The 18,158-nt window shown below is 47.3% G+C and overlaps 1 protein-coding gene across 1 annotated transcript in view; it reads left to right on the top strand.

Moving 5' to 3' along the window:
- Nucleotides 1–545: 545 nt before the first annotated feature.
- Nucleotides 546–18,158, top strand: part of CNOT6L (CCR4-NOT transcription complex subunit 6 like) — a 259,770-nt gene continuing 242,157 nt past the window's right edge. Inside the window, exon 1 of the mRNA XM_063919607.1 lies at nt 546–965. The gene's annotated coding sequence lies outside the window, so the exon portion shown is untranslated. The remainder of the gene's footprint in view (nt 966–18,158) is intronic.

Here is an 18,158-nt window from a genome sequence, read left to right on the forward strand (position 1 = left end):
GCTGCTGGAATTAAGCCTTGGTGTTCAACTGAGCACAGCTTTGATGTTACCCATGGCTCTTTTATTCTAGCAGAACCTGTTTGTCCCAGTCATTATAGCCTCTGCATCAACGCTTGGCACCTCCTATATTATTTTGTTCCTCACCAAATGCTTCTTCTACATTGCAGTTGTTTACATCTTGACCTGATAGCAAATATTACCACTACCCTGGAGAATACATTGATATAGTTAAAGAGGTACTAAAGCTTTGACAACTTGCACTCATTTCTCTCATCCACTAATGATAGTATCTTCGTCAAATAGTTTTCATATATTTGTTTGCAAAGGTCCCCTGCTGCCTATTGTACATGGCCACAAGCTGCCATCTTACCCCCTGTGCCCCCTCTCCTGACAGATGACGTATTTTACCACTGGCCCTACCTATTACCCCCTCCCCAAAGCACCATGCTGCTGCCTAGACCCCATGGTGACTTGAAGGGTACCCCATAGGCTAAATATAGCAGAAGCTGCTCCCTCCCCGGCCATGTCTCCTCCTCTTCCTCCCTCATCATCACCTCCTCATCATCAGCGACGGCGGCAGCAGCAGCAGCAGTAGTAGGGCCCGCCCCGGCCTGTGACCGCCCCTTATCCCCCTCAGTGTACACACACATCCTCCTCACCCAGATTATTCATCTCAATATTTATATCCCCCCAGCACGCAGCGGGCGGCAGCAGCTGTAGCGCCCGTACCCAGCGCCCGGGGAGCCGCACGAGTGGGACAGGAGCACGGCGCGGGAAGCAGCCGCCAGAGAGAGGGAGACACCGAGGAGTGCTGAGCTCGGCCCGCTCCCCCGCTCCTGCCTGCATGTATTTACTGACCGACGGCTCCCGCTCAGCGCCTAACTCCAGCCAGCAGCAGCCAGGCCCGGCCGGAGAGCAGCAGCAGCCGCCGCCAGTGAGCCCGTACTCGGAGGCGCTGAATGCAGGTGAGCGGCGGGGGAAGGCGGTGCGGGGCTTTGTCTTGGCATGCTCCTGTGTGCACATGTGCCCGGGCCCCCACCTCGTTGCACACTCTACACCCCCAGGGGCCCCACTCAACTTCCCGTATCCCCTCTCCGAGTACTCCCCTATCTGTACACGCTTTCCTATTGTCCCCAATCCCACCGAGTAATCACACGTTGTCCCGGTTTTTACCATATAACCTCATTTATTTGGTCTGCCTTATATTGTAAATTTACACGATGTATGGTATGTTATCATCCTGCTCCCTCTCCTTGTGCTTTCCTCCCCTGCATGTGTGTAACCCCCATCGTGCTCTTTGTTTCCCTTCTGCTTCTGGCCCATGAGTGTGCTGGGGTGGGCGCAGTGTTTGGGGTGACGGGCATACAGCCCCAGTATGAGGAGTCACTCCCCCCCCCATTCAACGGGAGATCCAGTTATAGTTAAGTATCTCCCCCTCAGTTGTCTGTGATCTCTTATCTGTTACTACTTTATTATAGATTATAGGAAATAGATTACATCTGTAGTCTGTTTACAGAAAATTTTTATTACAGTCTACACTTATAGTGAACCTATTAGTTATTGCTAGCACTAATAACTTTGTTTTGACTGCCTCTTATAATTGTGTATATATACTGTATGTATATATTACTACTATGGCAAAATATTTTTGTATGCCATTGTTTTTAAATCTCTTGCTCTGTGTTCTAATGGATGATTCCATGTTCTGTTTTGTTTCAGTCACTTATGAGCCCTACACACTTATAGGCCCTACACACTGGCCGATTTTCTGAAAGATATGAACGATCTCGTTCATAAATGAACGAGAACTCGTTCATATCTTTCAGTGTGAAGACTCCAGCGATGAACGATGCGCGTCCCCGCGCTCGTTCATCGCTGGTCTCCCGTCGGCTGTGCATGCAGGCCAATATGGATGATCTCGTCCATATTTGCCTGCACTTCAATGCAGCCGCGTGACGGGGGGAGTGAAGAAACTTCACTCCCCCCGTCACTGCCCCCCTGCCGCCGGGTCGCTCGTCGGCCGTATCCGCCGTCGGGCAGCTCGGCGGCGGGTCGCCCAGTGAGTAGGGCCCCTTAGCGATTTAGCCGATGTTACTGACCAGCAATATTATTGTTGGCCGATTTTATTTCTCTTCAGTGATTTTAAGCATACACACTGGACGCTATCTATGTCTGATTTGGAATGATATGACATTACATACATCGATATTGTCCAAATTTGCTTGTATGTTTAAACGATTATCGACGAACAATTGCAGGGACGCTCAAAGGCCCTACACATTTGACGATTGGCCACCGAGGTGCCCGACGGCCGATACGGCCGACGGGCGACCCGGCGGCGGGGGGACAGCGACGGGGGGAGTGAAGTTTCTTCACTCCCCACGTCACCCGGCTCTGTAGACTTGCAGGCAAATATGGACGGGGGGGGGGGGAGTGAATTTTCTTCACTACCCCTGCCACCATAGCACTGCATGCTAATATGGATGACATTGTCCATATTGGCATGCATGCATAAACGAGTCGACACCAACGATGAATGAGCGCGGGGCCACGCATTGTTAATCGTTGGTGCATACACACTGAAAGATATGAATATCTCGTTCATTAATGAATGAGATCGTTCATATCTTTCAGTGTTATTGGCTAGTGTGTAGGACCCTTTTCTGGCAGTTGTAACATGGTCGTGTGTTTTTTATTTTATTTTTTCTGTATGAGAATATATAGATTTATAGATATATGTCTATCTTTAGTTTATTTTGTATGTTTTAAAGCCACTGGAGTGTTTGTGTATTGTCCAGCCTTTTGAACATCCAAACTGCAGGAGAACTAACAAGGATACATTGTAATACAGGCCTAGACACACTTCCTACTTACCACTTGGCTGTCATCGAGTGACATTTGTTTGCCTGTAGCAGTCCTGTGTTGCTGCATTTTCTATATGCTGTAAGATGTCACACTAATTTTTTTTCTCTAGTGGTTGCGTAACGTATGTTTGTTTTGGTCTATATATATATATATATATCTATCACGTGATGTGTATGTTGGAAGGAAGAATATGTAGCTGATATGCATGCTCAGCCTGCAAAGGGGGGAATAAAAGCAACAAAACAAGCAGCAGAGATTCTTCACTCAGTAGTCAACTGTTTCCTAATACTTGCTTTCACGTTATTCTTAACTCAATCATTTTATGTCATGATAGGTTACTGCTTGGTTGTATTCTTATTGCCTTATTTGTACCCTAGATATGTCCTTTTGATTGTTTTGGTCTTGTTTAAGAACATCTATGGGATCCCACAGACTACGTTACACAAAACTCACTAGTAACTTTTGTGTTCTATATTTTAGTCACTGAATGAAATTTGTATAGGTTTTCTTTCCTAACATTGCTTTCTCTATCGTCCTAGTGGATGCTGGGGTTCCTGAAAGGACCATGGGGATTAGCGGCTCCGCAGGAGACAGGGCACAAAAAGTAAAGCTTTAGGATCAGGTGGTGTGCACTGGCTCCTCCCCCTATGACCCTCCTCCAAGCCAGTTAGATTTTTGTGCCCGGCCGAGAAGGGTGCAATCTAGGTGGCTCTCCTAAAGAGCTGCTTAGAAAAGTTTAGCTTAGGTTTTTTATTTTACAGTGAGTCCTGCTGGCAACAGGATCACTGCAACGAGGGACTTAGGGGAGAAGAAGTGAACTCACCTGCGTGCAGGATGGATTGGCTTCTTGGCTACTGGACATCAGCTCCAGAGGGACGATCACAGGTACAGCCTGGATGGTCACCGGAGCCTTGCCGCCGGCCCCCTTGCAGATGCTGAAGTAAGAAGAGGTCCAGAATCGGCGGCAGAAGACTCCTCAGTCTTCTAAAGGTAGCGCACAGCACTGCAGCTGTGCGCCATTTTCCTCTCAGCACACTTCACACGGCAGTCACTGAGGGTGCAGGGCGCTGGGAGGGGGGCGCCCTGGGAGGCAAATGAAAACCTATTTTGGCTAAAAATACCTCACATATAGCCTCCGGAGGCTATATGGAGATATTTAACCCCTGCCAGAATCCGTTAAAAGCGGGAGACGAGGCCGCCGAAAAAGGGGCGGGGCCTATCTCCTCAGCACACAGCGCCATTTTCCCTCACAGAAAGGCTGGAGGGAAGGCTCCCAGGCTCTCCCCTGCACTGCACTACAGAAACAGGGTTAAAACAGAGAGGGGGGGCACTAATTTGGCGTTAGAAATATATAAAAAAGATGCTATAAGGGAAAACACTTATATAAGGTTGTCCCTATATAATTATAGCGTTTTTGGTGTGTGCTGGCAAACTCTCCCTCTGTCTCTCCAAAGGGCTAGTGGGTCCTGTCCTCTATCAGAGCATTCCCTGTGTGTGTGCTGTGTGTCGGTACGTGTGTGTCGACATGTATGAGGACGATGTTGGTGAGGAGGCGGAGCAATTGCCTGTAATGGTGATGTCACTCTCTAGGGAGTCGACACCGGAATGGATGGCTTATTTAGGGAATTACGTGATAATGTCAACACGCTGCAAGGTCGGTTGACGACATGAGACGGCCGACAAACAATTAGTACCGGTCCAGACGTCTCAAAAACACCGTCAGGGGTTTTAAAACGCCCGTTTACTTTAGTCGGTCGACACAGACACAGACAGGGACACTGAATCCAGTGTCGACGGTGAATAAACAAACGTATTCCTTATTAGGGCCACACGTTAAAGGCAATGAAGGAGGTGTTACATATTTCTGATACTACAAGTACCACAAAAGAGGGTATTATGTGGGATGTGAAAAAACTACAGTAGTTTTTCCTGAATCAGATAAATTAAATAAAGTGTGTGATGATGCGTGGGTTCCCCCCGATAGAAAATTATGGGCGGTATACCCTTTCCCGCCAGAAGTTAGGGCGCGTTGGGAAACACCCCTTAGGGTGGATAAGGCGCTCACACGCTTATCAAAACAAGTGGCGGTACCGTCTATAGATAGGGCCGTCCTCAAGGACCAGCTGACAGGAGGCTGGAAAATATCATAAAAAGTATATACACACATACTGGTGTTATACTGCGACCAGCGATCGCCTCAGCCTGGATGTGCAGAGCTGGGGTGGCTTGGTCGGATTCCCTGACTAAAAATATTGATACCCTTGACAGGGACAGTATTTTATTGACTATAGAGCATTTAAAGGATGCATTTCTATATATGCGAGATGCACAGAGGGATATTTGCACTCTGGCATCATGAATAAATGCGATGTCCATATCTGCCAGAAGATGTTATGGACACGACAGTGGTCAGGTGATGCAGATTCCAAACGGCAAAAAGGTGTATTGCCGTATAAAGGAAGAGGAGTTTTTTGGGGTCGGTCCATCGGACCTGGTGGCCACGGCAACTGCTGGAAAATCCACCGTTTTTACCCTAAGTCACATCTCTGCAGAAAAAGACACCGTCTTTTCAGCCTCAGTCCTTTCGTCCCTATAAGATCATATCTGCCCAGGGATAGAGGAAAGGGAAGAAGACTGCAGCAGGCAGCCCATTCCCAGGAACAGAAGCGTTCCACCGCTTCTGACAAGTTCTCAGCATGGCGCTGAGACCGTACAGGACCCCTGGATCCTACAAGTAGTATCCCAGGGGTACAGATTGGAATGTAGAGACGTTTCCTCTTCGCAGGCTCCTGAAGTCTGCTTTACCAAGGTCTCCCTCCGACAAGGAGGCAGTATGGGAAAAAATTCACAAGCTGTATTCCCAGCAGGTGATAATTAAATTACCCCTCCTACTACAAGAAAAGGGGTATTATTCCACACTATATTGTGGTACTGAAGCCAGAAGGCTAGGTGAGACTTATTCTAAAAATTTTTTTGAACACTTACAAAGGTTCAAATCAAGATGGAGTCACTCAGAGCAGTGATAACGAACCAGGAAGAAGGGGACTATATAGTGTCCGGGGACATCAGGGATGCTTACCTCTATGTCCCAAATTTGCCCTTCTCACCTAAGGGTACCTCAGGTTCGTGGTGCAGAACTGTCACTATCAGTTTTAGACGCTGCCGTTTGGATTGTCCACGGCACCCCGGGTCTTTACCAAGGTAATGGCCGAAATGATGATTCTTCTTCGAAGAAAAGGCGTCTTAAATTATCCCTTACTTGGACGATCTCCTGATAAGGGCATAGTCCAGGGAACAGTTGGAGGTCGGAGTAGCACTATCTCGGATACTGCTACAACAGCACGGGTGGATTCTAAATATTCCAAAATCGCAGCTGATCCCGACGACACGTCTGCTGTGCCTAGGGATGATTCTGGACACAGTCCAGAAAAAGGTGTTTCTCCCGGAAGAGAAAGCCAGGGAGTTATCCGAGCTAGTCAGGAACCTCCTAAAAACAGTGCATCATTGCACAAGGGTCCTGGTAAAAATGGTGGCTTCCTACGAAGCAATTCCATTCGGCAGATTTCACGCAAGAACTTTTCAGTGGGATCTGCTGGACAAATGGTCCGGATCGCATCTTCAGATGCATCAGCGGATAACCCTATATCCAAGGACAAGGGTGTCTCTCCTGTGGTGGTTACAGAGTGCCCATCTTCTAGAGGGCCGCAGATTTGGCATTCAGGATTGGATGCTGGTGACCACGGAGCCCAGCCCGAGAGGCTGGGGAGCAGTCACACAAGGAAAAAATTTCCAGGGAGTGTGATCAAGTCTGGAGACTTTTCTCCACATAAATATACTGGAGCTAAGGGTAAATTTATAATGCTCTAAGCTTAGCAAGACCTCTGCTTCAAGGTCAGCCGGTATTGATCCAGTGGGAAAAACATCACGGCAGTCGCCCATGTAAACAGACAGGGCGACACAAGAAGCAGGAGGGCAATGGAAAAAACTGCAAGGACTTTTCGCTGGGCGGAAAATCATGTGATAGCACTGTCAGCGGTGTTTCATCCCGGAAATGGAAACTGGGAAGCAGACTTCCTCAGCAGGCACGACCTCCACCCGGGAGAGTGGAAACTTCATCGGGAAGTTTTTTCCACATGATTGTAAACCGTTGGGAAATACCAAAGGTGGACATGATGGCGTCCCGTCTGAACAAAAAACGGGACAGGTATTGCGCCAGGTCAAGAGACCCTCAGGCAATAGCTGTGGACGTTCTGGTAACACCGTGGGTGTACCAGTCGGTGTATGTGTTCCCTCCTCTGCTTCTCATACCTAAGGTGCTGAGAATTATAAGACGTAGAGGAGTAAGAACTATACTCATGGCTCCGGATTGGCCAAGAAGGACTTGGTACCCGGAACTTCAAGAGATGCTTACAGAGGTTTTATGGCCTCTGCCGCTAAGAAGGGACTTGCTTCAGCAAGTACCATGTCTGTTCCAAGACTTACCGCAGCTGCGTTTGTCGGCATGGCGGTGGAACGCCGGATCCTAAGGGAAAAAGGCATTCCGGAAGAGGTCATTCCTACCCTGGTCAAAGCCAGAAAGGAGGTGACCGCACAACATTATCACCACATGTGGCGAAAATATGTTGCGTGGTGTGAGGCCAGGAAGGCCCCACAAAGAAATTTCAACTCGGTCGTTTCCTGCATTTCCTGCAAACAGGAGTGTCTATGGGCCTCAAATTGGGGTCCATTTAAGGTTCAAATTTGGGCCCTGTTGAATTTTCTTCCAGAAAGAATTGGCTTCAGTTCCTGAAGTCCAGAAGTTTGTCAAGGGAGTATTGCATATACAACCCCCTTTTGTGCCTCCAGTGGCACTGTGGGATCTCAACGTAGTTCTGGGATTCCTCAAATCACATTGGTTTAAAACTAGTCAAATCTGTGGATTTGAAGCATCTCACATGGAAAGTGACCATGATCTTGGCCCTGGCCTGGACCAGGCGAGTGTCAAATTGGTGGTTTTTTCTCAAAAAAGCCCATATCTGTTTGTCCATTCGGACAGGGCAGAGCTGCGGACTCGTCCCCAGTTCTCTCCCTAAGGTGGTGTCAGTGTTTCACCTGAACCAGCTTATTGTGGTGCCTTGCACCTACTAGGGACTTGGAGGACTCCAAGTTGCTAGATGTTGTCAGGGCCCTGAAAATATGTTCCAGGACGGCTGGAGTCAGGAAAACTGACTTGCTGTTATCCTGTATGCACCCAACAAACTGGGTGCTTTTGCTTCTAAGCAGACTATTGCTAGTGGGATGTGTAATACAATTCAGCTTGCACATTCTGTGGCAGGCCTGCCACAGCCAAAATATGTAAATGCCCATTCCACAAGGAAGGTGGGCTCATCTTGGGCGGCTGCCCGAGGGGTCTCGGCTTTTACAACTTTGCCGAGCGGTTATTTAGTCAGGGGCAAACACGTTTGTAAAATCCTACAAATTTGATACCCTGGCTAAGGAGGACCTGGAGTTCTCTCATTCGGTGCTGCAGAGTCATCCGCACTCTCCCGCCCGTTTGGGAGCTTTGGTATTATCCCCATGGTCCTTTCAGGAACCCCAGCATCCACTAGGACGATAGAGAAAATGAGAATTTACTTACCGATAATTCTATTTCTCGGAGTCCGTAGTGGATGCTGGGCGCCCATCCCAAGTGCGGATTATCTGCAATACTTGTACATAGTTACAAAAATCGGGTTATTATTGTTGTGAGCCATCTTTTCAGAGGCTCCGCTGTTATCATACTGTTAACTGGGTTCAGATCACAGGTTGTACAGTGTGATTGGTGTGGCTGGTATGAGTCTTACCCGGGATTCAAAATCCTTCCTTATTATGTACGCTCGTCCGGGCACAGTATCTAACTGGCTTGGAGGAGGGTCATAGGGGGAGGAGCCAGTGCACACCACCTGATCCTAAAGCTTTACTTTTTGTGCCCTGTCTCCTGCGGAGCCGCTAATCCCCATGGTCCTTTCAGGAACCCCAGCATCCACTACGGACTCCGAGAAATAGAATTATCGGTAAGTAAATTCTCATTATTTTGTGTATAGGGGGGCATCCTTTTATCCACAATCCGTTTTCGCCTGGTGAAACCAGCAGGATATCGCCATTAATGACTGGTCATTATCACGGTATCCTATTACAGTCCGGTTTCATCGGGTGAAAACGGACACGCGATCTCTCATGGGGTCGGGGATAAGTCTCCGATTCCATGTATTGTCGGGGGCTCCGGAAGCTGTTTATCGCAGATTATACTTCGGGTGCCTGAGGCACCCGAAGCATAATCAGCGATAAGTGCCGGCATCGGGGGCGGAGTATGCCGCATTGGGGCTAATAAGATAGTCTCCGGATATACAATTACCTGCGGTCATCGACTGCTTGTAATTGCATACCCCCCATAGTGTCCAAAACAGATTATTATTATTATTATTATTATTATTATTTTTTTCACCCAAACCCTTTCCTTGGCATGGTTTATAAAGTGCAGGGCCTGCTTAAAATATAAATAAAATCTGTTTTCAGTACCTTACCTCCTTTCTCGCTATTAAAAGCCTTCAGGGATGGATAAAACTGTTGCTATGGTTAGAAAAAGTAACTAAAGCAATCTGGAATAATCCTGCCTTGACAAAAAAGGCAAAGCAGTTGTGGAAAATGTTTGCAACATATTGGTACCTCTAAACCACTGTTGTACATTGCTGTAGTCCCCCCCCCCCCCCCTCTTTTATTGCAGGTGATATAATTTACATGGCATAATCTTCAACCACTACCAGTTGATTTAATGAAATTCTGATGTAAGGGTAATAATGAAAACAAAAAGCTTGTTTTGACTATAAACTTTCTTGATTCACAGAGCTTAGTGTCGGCAATTTTTTTTTTTTTTTTTTTTTTTACAGCATCCCTAGGCCAAAAGTTTCATATTGAGAGATTCACAAAATCATAGTTATGAAATTCTTTACTTGCCATCCGTGGGTTCAATTACGTGTTGGTCACTTAAACTTCGGTTTATGCTTATCACTTCTTAGCAGCAGTAATCAGCACTAGCTTTGACTGTTTCAAGCAGAAGAGGCTATAGAATGTAGTGCAAGTAAACAGTGGGTTGTGGGAGAAGCTAGGATAAAAATGAGAACAGATATTATGGGGTGCAGGGAATCTCCAAAGGGGAGGATAGACGGGCACATATACAGTTGCAGAAAGATACTAATACAAAGGCACTTACAGACTCAAACTTGATATAGTCAAAAGTGGCGTATACTGAAGTAGTACGGAAAGGCTCTGCCTCACCACACTTCACTGCTAGGGAGAGGCAGAGGGTGGCAGGGGGATGGAAGAAGGGTGACGAGGGAGAGGCAGTGGGTGTTTAATGAGTTTTCCCCTGTTCCCCTTCCACATTCTACACTGTGTGCTCCCCTGTTCCCTCCATCCACACACATCCCATAAAGTCTGTGCTCAGTGCTCCCATTCTTACCCCATCATGCGCCGCTGCTGCTGCTTTCCAGACCCGCCCACCACCTGCGTGGTGCCTGCAGTTGACCACTTCCATGCTGCAGAAATTTACAGGTACCCCCTCTCTCGCGCCTCTGCAATTGATGAATAATATGAGTATGTTAGCTCTACTTATCTTAAAACAGGGGATTTCTTCGTATCCCGCTATCTCCTGGATTAAATTTGCACTTCAAATGATGGTCAAATATATCTCCAGTGACGTTCACATGCAAAGAGAAAATTAAAACACCACCTAGTGCAATAAATTCATATCACTTTTTTTAAAAAAACTTCTACAATAAAAAAAGGATGATTTTCCACTTTAAATATAATGAATATCAGTCCAATGAATGGATAAAAAGTCTCTTTTTTAATATTAAAAATCGCAATCCAATTCCAGCAATCTTCATCACAAGAAGAAAAGACATAAAATCAATTCACATCTCAGATTTATGAGGGTGGCCTCCTACCAGATTTTGGGATTTCAAAGTGCACGTATGGAAGCTATGTAGATATTATGTATCCCCAAGGATACTAGCTCCGGTCGTGGATACTTCGTCCTCTCCTCGTCTGGTCAGTCCGCCACCAATCTCCTCTGTTAGCTCTGGGCTAACAGAGGAGATTGGTGGCGGACTGACCAGACGAGGAGAGGACGAAGTATCCACGACCGGAGCTAGTATCCTTGGGGATACATAATATCTACATAGCTTCCATACGTGCACTTTGAAATCCCAAAATCTGGTAGGAGGCCACCCTCATAAATCTGAGATGTGAATTGATTTTATGTCTTTTCTTCTTGTGATGAAGATTGCTGGAATTGGATTGCGATTTTTAATATTAAAAAAGAGACTTTTTATCCATTCATTGGACTGATATTCATTATATTTAAAGTGGAAAATCATCCTTTTTTTATTGTAGAAGTTTTTTTAAAAAAAGTGATATGAATTTATTGCACTAGGTGGTGTTTTAATTTTCTCTCTGCATGTGAACGTCACTGGAGATATATTTGACCATCATTTGAAGTGCAAATTTAATCCAGGAGATAGCGGGATACGAAGAAATCCCCTGTTTTAAGATAAGTAGAGCTAACATACTCATATTATTCATCAATTGCAGAGGCGCGAGAGAGGGGGTACCTGTAAATTTCTGTTGGTTGAGGGTGTTGATTGGGGTGAAGGTAACACCCTTTTTCAGGTTCCTATTCTTCTGCTGCCTATATGCGCATTTTCATGCAGGTGTAGAAATTGTTGTTTTTTCTTTGCACTTCCATGCTGCACTTACAAGAGGTTCTTCATAGACTTAAGGTGCATACACACTATGCAATATCACTCATTTTCACCATTCTGAGCGATATTGTTTGTGATATCGCCCAGTGTGTATGCTACGAACGATTAGCACTCCCGCGCATCGTTCTCAACCGCCACAATCCCCCAACTGTTGGCTGTGCATGCAGCTCATTTTGGATTTATCGTCCAAAACTACATGTTCGGACCATCTGTGGCATTACGTCACTGAACGATAATGCTAGCTATATCGTTCAGTGTGTACGCACTATATCGGCCACCCTGGAGTCAAGGGAAAACACTAGGCTGTGGTGCTCATGGAGCATATCACGTAGTGTGTACCCAGCATTAAAGTTCTGCTCTCTGAGAGCCAACGGAGTCTGAGAACTGCTGGAGTAGAGGATCACCTACTTGTATTGATGCTTGCCAAGACCCCTTGGAGGGAGAGTGAAGGGATCAGTAACAGTGCACAGGTATACACTAAGCAATACAACCTGTGTAAATGGATCCGTGCTGCCTCTCTAACAAGGCAATTTAATTGTTAAATGGAAATCTAGCTATTGGGTTAATTCCCATGAATGCCATGCTCTCATCAGAATGCATTGGATTTGCTGCAATATATAGCTTCTCCCATGCGAAGTGCAAGGCACTTGCAACCAGCCCCAAACCCTACTTAATGTGGGTCTCTGCTAGCACCTCAGGAGGGCCAGAGCAGAAATATGTGATAAGTGCAGCCTACCATACCAATTGAATTGCATACTAAGGCTAGACACGTCACATATACCAACCTACAAGGATACTGGCTTAAATCATTTGATCTGTGACTGGGCATTTTTGTGAGCTGCATATGCAGAATCTGTGTTGTGGGCTGTTGGTGTACATTGTTAACTTAGGTCAAAGGTTCTCAAACGAGGTCCTCAAAACCTGGACCGTTGGGGTGCCTTAAGTTTATACAAGTTTGACCACAAGTGCCTTAATGAGTACCTCTGTCAATTTGATTTAACCATCTGTGCCGAGCCATGGATAGACCTAATACCTGGACTGTTGGGCTACCTAGAGGACCACGTTTGAGAACCTCTGACTTAGGTGCGAGGATCTTTTTACCAGAAATGGAGACTTAATAATGAGCTCCAGGCCATTATCTCTGATCGTTCCTTCTGTCTCCTCTCATGACGCTACCTCCCAACCACTTCTACTAACTGTTGGTGTCCCCCAAGGCCCTGTTCTTGGTCCTGTCCTTTTTCTCTCTATACGTCCTCTTTAGATGAAATCATTAGTTCAACTTCCAATACCACCTCTATGCTGATGACACTCCAAATCTACCTTTCCTCGCCTGATCTCTTCACGCTCTCCTCACTTGTACCTCCAACTGTCTTTCGGCTATCTCTTCCTGGATGTCCCAGCACTTTCTTAAACTCAACATATCTAAGACTGAGCTGATCATCTTCCCACCCTCCCGCACAACCTCACTATCCATTGATGGCACGACTATCTCCTCTAGCCCCCAAGTACGCTGTCTTTGCGTAATCCTTGACTCCTCCCTCTCCTTCAAACCACACATTCAGCACCTCTCTCAAACCTGTAATTTTCATCTCAAAAATATTTCCAGGATCAGACCTTTTCTCACCCAGGATGCGACTAAGATCATTATTCACTCACTGATTATTTCCAGACTGGACTACTGTAATCTCCTCCTAACTAGCCTCCCTGACAATTAACTCTCTCCCTCCAATCTATCCTCAATGCTGCAGCCCGGCTCATATTCCTCACCAAACACACTACATCCGCCTCCCCTCTCCTACAAGCCCTTCACTGGCTCCCCTTCCCTTTCAGAATCCAATTCAAACTTCTCACACTCACTTACAGAGCACTCCCCTACTCCTCTCCCGTTTACATCTTTGACCTTATCTCCCTTTGCTCACCCACCCGTCTTCTTCGCTCTTCTAATGCACGCCGACTCTCCTGTCTTCTGATTACTACCTGCTACTCCTATCTCCAAGATTTTTCATGTGCTGCTCCCTTCCTCTGGAATTCTTTACCTCTCCACTTCTCTACAGAAGTTCAAACGGGCGCTTAAATCCTTACCAAACCCAGCCAAATCTCATCGACCCCCTGTCGCATGCTCGGTCTACCCTTTCTGTATCACCCGTCTGTCTGCCCCTCCCCTTTAGAATGTAAGCTCTCACGAGCAGGGCCCTCTTCCCTCATGTGATTATCCTTTCTCTTACTTTAATAATCCTGCCATTTTTTGGCCACCTCGAAACTTATCTCTGTCGTCGACTGGTGTAGTTATGCTTAGTTACCCTGTACTTGTCCTATATTATCTTCAACTGTAAGTCACTGTTTTCCTGTTTTGATAATGTGCATATGTACTCTATAATTGGGTGCTGCGGAACACTTGTGACGCCGTATAAATAGAGGAGTATGATGATGATGATGATGATAATAATAGGTTACATATTTTACTCAAGGCACCCCAACAGTGCAGGTTTTACAGATACACATGCTTAGGCATAGGTGACTTAATTAGTACTTCTGTCAGTTTGATTAAACCAGCTGTGTGCGCACAGGGCTATCCCTAAAACCTTGACTGTTGGATTGCCTTGAACTACTGGCTTATACCATACCATTCTATTGTAGTATAGTGCTACTTGTTATGTTACAAGCTATGGTAAAGTAACTGAAATGATGTTCTTGAGGTCTCCACTGTCAGAGTTGGTGAGATGCTTTGAACTGGCAATTTTCAAGGGCCACAAACTACTACTAGTTTTCTCTTACATCCTAGAGGATGCTGGGGACTCCGTAAGGACCATGGGGTATAGACGGGCTCCGCAGGAGACATGGGCACTATAAAGAACTTTAGAATGTATGTGCACTGGCTCCTCCCTCTATGCCCCTCCTCCAGACCTCAGTTAGATCCTGTGCCGAGGAGACTGGGTGCACTACAGGGGAGCTCTCCTGAGTTTCTCTGAGAAATAATTTTGTTAGGTTTTTTATTTTCAGGGAGCACTGCTGGCAACAGGCTCCCTGCATCGTGGGACTGAGGAGAGAGAAGCAGACCTACTTAAATGATAGGCTCTGCTTCTTAGGCTACTGGGCACCATTGGCTCCAGAGGGTCGGAAACGCAGGTCTCACCCTCGCCGTTCGTCCCGCAGCCGTGCCGCGTCCTCCTCACAGAGCCGGAAGATAGAAGCCGGGTGAGTAGAAGAAGAAAGAAGTCTTCAAAGGCGGCTGAAGACTTCAGATTTTCGCTGAGGTAACGCTGCGCGCCATTGCTCCCACACACAACACACACAGCGGGCACTGAAGGGTGCAGGGGGGGGGCGCCCTGGGCAGCAATTATAAACCTCTTGGGACTGGCTAATAATATATATAGAGGCTGCGGAGGCACTATATTAAAGAATCCCCCGCCAGTATAGAAAATTTGAGCGGGACCGAAGCCTGCCGCTGAGGGGGCGGAGCTTGATCCACCAGCACTAACCAGCGCCATTTTCTCCACAGCACACTGCAGAGAAGCTGGCTCCCCGGACTCTCCCCTGCTGAACACGGTGACAGAGGGCAAAAAAGAGGGGAGGGGGGGGGGCCACTTTTTATTGGCGCAGTGAGTGTATAATTATATATTTTATGTTTTGTCTGGGAATTTGGTTTCCAGTGTCAGTTGGCGCTGGCATACTCTCTCTGTCTCTCCAAAGGGCCTTTTTGGGGAACTGTCTCCATATAGATATATCCCTGAGTGTGTGGGGGTGTCGGTATGCGTGTGTCGGCATGTCTGAAGCGGAAGGCTCATCCAAGGAGGAGGTGGAGCAGATGATTGTGGCGTCTCCGTCGGCAACGCCGACACATGATTGGATGGATATGCTGAATGTTTTAAATGCATATGTGTCTTTATTACATCAGAGGTTGGACAAAGAGTCCAGGGATAGAACGGAGTCAATCCATGGCTTTGGCTGTGTCACAGGGCCCTTCAGGGTCTCAGAAACGTCCCCTGTCCCAAGTAGCAGACACTGATACCGACACAGATTCTGATTCCAGTGTCGACTACGATGATGCGAGGTTACACCCAAGGGTGGCCAAAAGTATTCATTATATGATTATTGCAATAAAGGATTTTTTACATATCACGGATGACCCCTCTGTCCCTGACAAGAGGGTACACATGTTTAAGGAAAAAAACCCGAGGTAACCTTTCCCCCATCTCATGAGCTGAACGCGTTATTTGAAAAGGCTTGGGAAACTGCAGATTCCCAAAAGAATTCTTATGGCGTATCCTTTCCCTGCTCAGGACAGGTTACAGTGGGAATCCTCACCCAAGGTGGACAAGGCGCTTGTCCAAATAGGTGGCGCTGCCGTCTCCGGACACGGCCGCCCTCAAGGATCCTGCTGATCGCAGACAGGAAACTATCTTAAAATCTATTTATACACATATGTGGGCCTTGCTCAGACCGGCAATAGCGTCGGCTTGGGTTTGTAGCGCTGTTGCGGCTTGGACGGATACCTTGTCAGCTGGCATTGATACCCTGGATAGGGATACCATTTTATTGACCTTAGGTCACATTAAAGACGCAGTCTTATATATGAGAGACGCTCAGAGAGACGTTGGTCTGCTAGGTTCGAGAACCAACGCCATGGTGATTTCTGCTAGGCGAGCCCTGTGGACCCGCCAATGGTCTGGTGATGCCGACTCAAAGAAGCATATGGAAGTTTTGCCTTACAAAGGTGAGGATTTATTTGGGGAAGGTCTCGCGGACCTGGTTTCCACAGCTACCGCGGGCAAATCTACCTTGTTACCTTATGTTTCCTCATAGCAAAAGAAAACGCCGCAATATCAGATGCAGTCCTTTCGATCGCATAAGTCCAGAAGAGGTCGCCAGAGGTAAGGGAAGAGGGAAAAAGCAGCCTGCTACGGCTAGTTCCCAGGAGCAGTAGTCCTCGCCGGCTTCTACGAAATCCACCGCATGACGCTGGGGCTCCACTGAGGGAGTCTGCGCCGGTGGGGGCACATCTTCGACTCTTCAGCCACGTCTTGGTTCGGTCAGAGGTGGATCCTTGGGCAATGGAAATTGTGTCCTAAGGTTACAAACTGGAATTCGAAGACGTGCCTCCTCGCCGGTTTTTCAAATCGGCCTTACCAGCTTCTTCCCCAGAAAGGGAGAGAGTTTTAGCTGCTATTCAAAAACTGTGTCAACAACAAGTGGTTGTCGAGGTTCCCCTACTTCAACAGGGGCAGGGGTACTATTCAACCCTGTTTGTGGTCCTGAAACCGGATGGCTCGGTCAGACCCATTTTAAATGTAAAATCCCTAAACCTGTACTTGAAAAAGTTCAAATTCAAGATGGAATCGCTCAGGGCAGTTATCTCCAGCCTGGAAGGGGGGGATTTTATGGTGTCACTAGACATAAAGGATGCATACCTTCATGTCCCCATATATCCCCTTCATCAGTCGTACCTGAGATTCGCTGTACAGGAATGTCATTACCAGTTTCAGACGTTGCCGTTTGGGCTTTCCACGGCCCCGAGGATTTTCACCAAGGTAATGGCGGAAATGATTGTGCGCCGGCAGGGAGTCACAATTATCCAGTACTTGGACGATCTCCTGATAAAAGCGAGATCGAGAGAACAGTTGATGAAAAGCGTGTAGCTCTCCCTGAGAGTGCTGCAGCAACATGGCTGGAATCTCAATCTGCCGAAGTCACAGTTGGTTCCAACGACTCGGCTATCTTTCTTGGGCATGATTCTGGACACAGAACGAAAGAGGGTTTTTCTCCCGATGGAAAAAGCCCTGGAACTGCAGAACATGGTCAGAGACCTGTTGAAACCGAAAAGGGTGTCAGTTCATCAATGCACTCGAGTACTGGGGAAAAGGGTGGCGTCCTACGAGGCCATTCCCTTCGGCAGGTTTCATGCGAGGACTTTTCAGTGGGACCTTCTGGACAAGTGGTCCGGGTCCCATCTACACATTAATCAAAAAATCATCCTGTCCCCCAGGGCCAGGGTGTCTCTCCTGTGGTGGCTGCAGAGTGCTCACCTTCTAGAGGGTCGCAGGTTCGGCATTCAGGACTGGGTTCTGGTGACCACGGACACGAGCCTCCGAGGATGGGGAGCAGTCACACAAGGAAGAAACTTCCAGGGACTATGGTCAAGCCAGGAGGCTTGTCTGCACATCAACGTACTGGAATTGAGGGCAATATACAACGGCCTGTGTCAGGTGGAGAATCTTCTACGCGACCTACCGGTTCTGATTCAGTCAGACAACGTCACAGCCGTGGCTCATGTAAACCGCCAAGGCGGAACAGGAAGCAGAGTGGCGATGGCGGAAGCCACCAGGATTCTTCCCTAGGCGGAAAATCACGTAAGCGCTTTGACAGCAGTCTTCATTCCGGGAGTGGACAACTGGGAAGCAGACTTCCTCAGCAGACACGATCTCCATCCAGGAGAGTGGGCACTTCATCAAGAAGTTTTTGCAGAGATAACAAGTCATTGGGGACTTCCTCAAATAGACATGATGGCGTCACGCC

This window comes from Pseudophryne corroboree, chromosome 1 (genome assembly GCF_028390025.1).
Source record: "Pseudophryne corroboree isolate aPseCor3 chromosome 1, aPseCor3.hap2, whole genome shotgun sequence".
NCBI lineage: Eukaryota > Metazoa > Chordata > Amphibia > Anura > Myobatrachidae > Pseudophryne > Pseudophryne corroboree.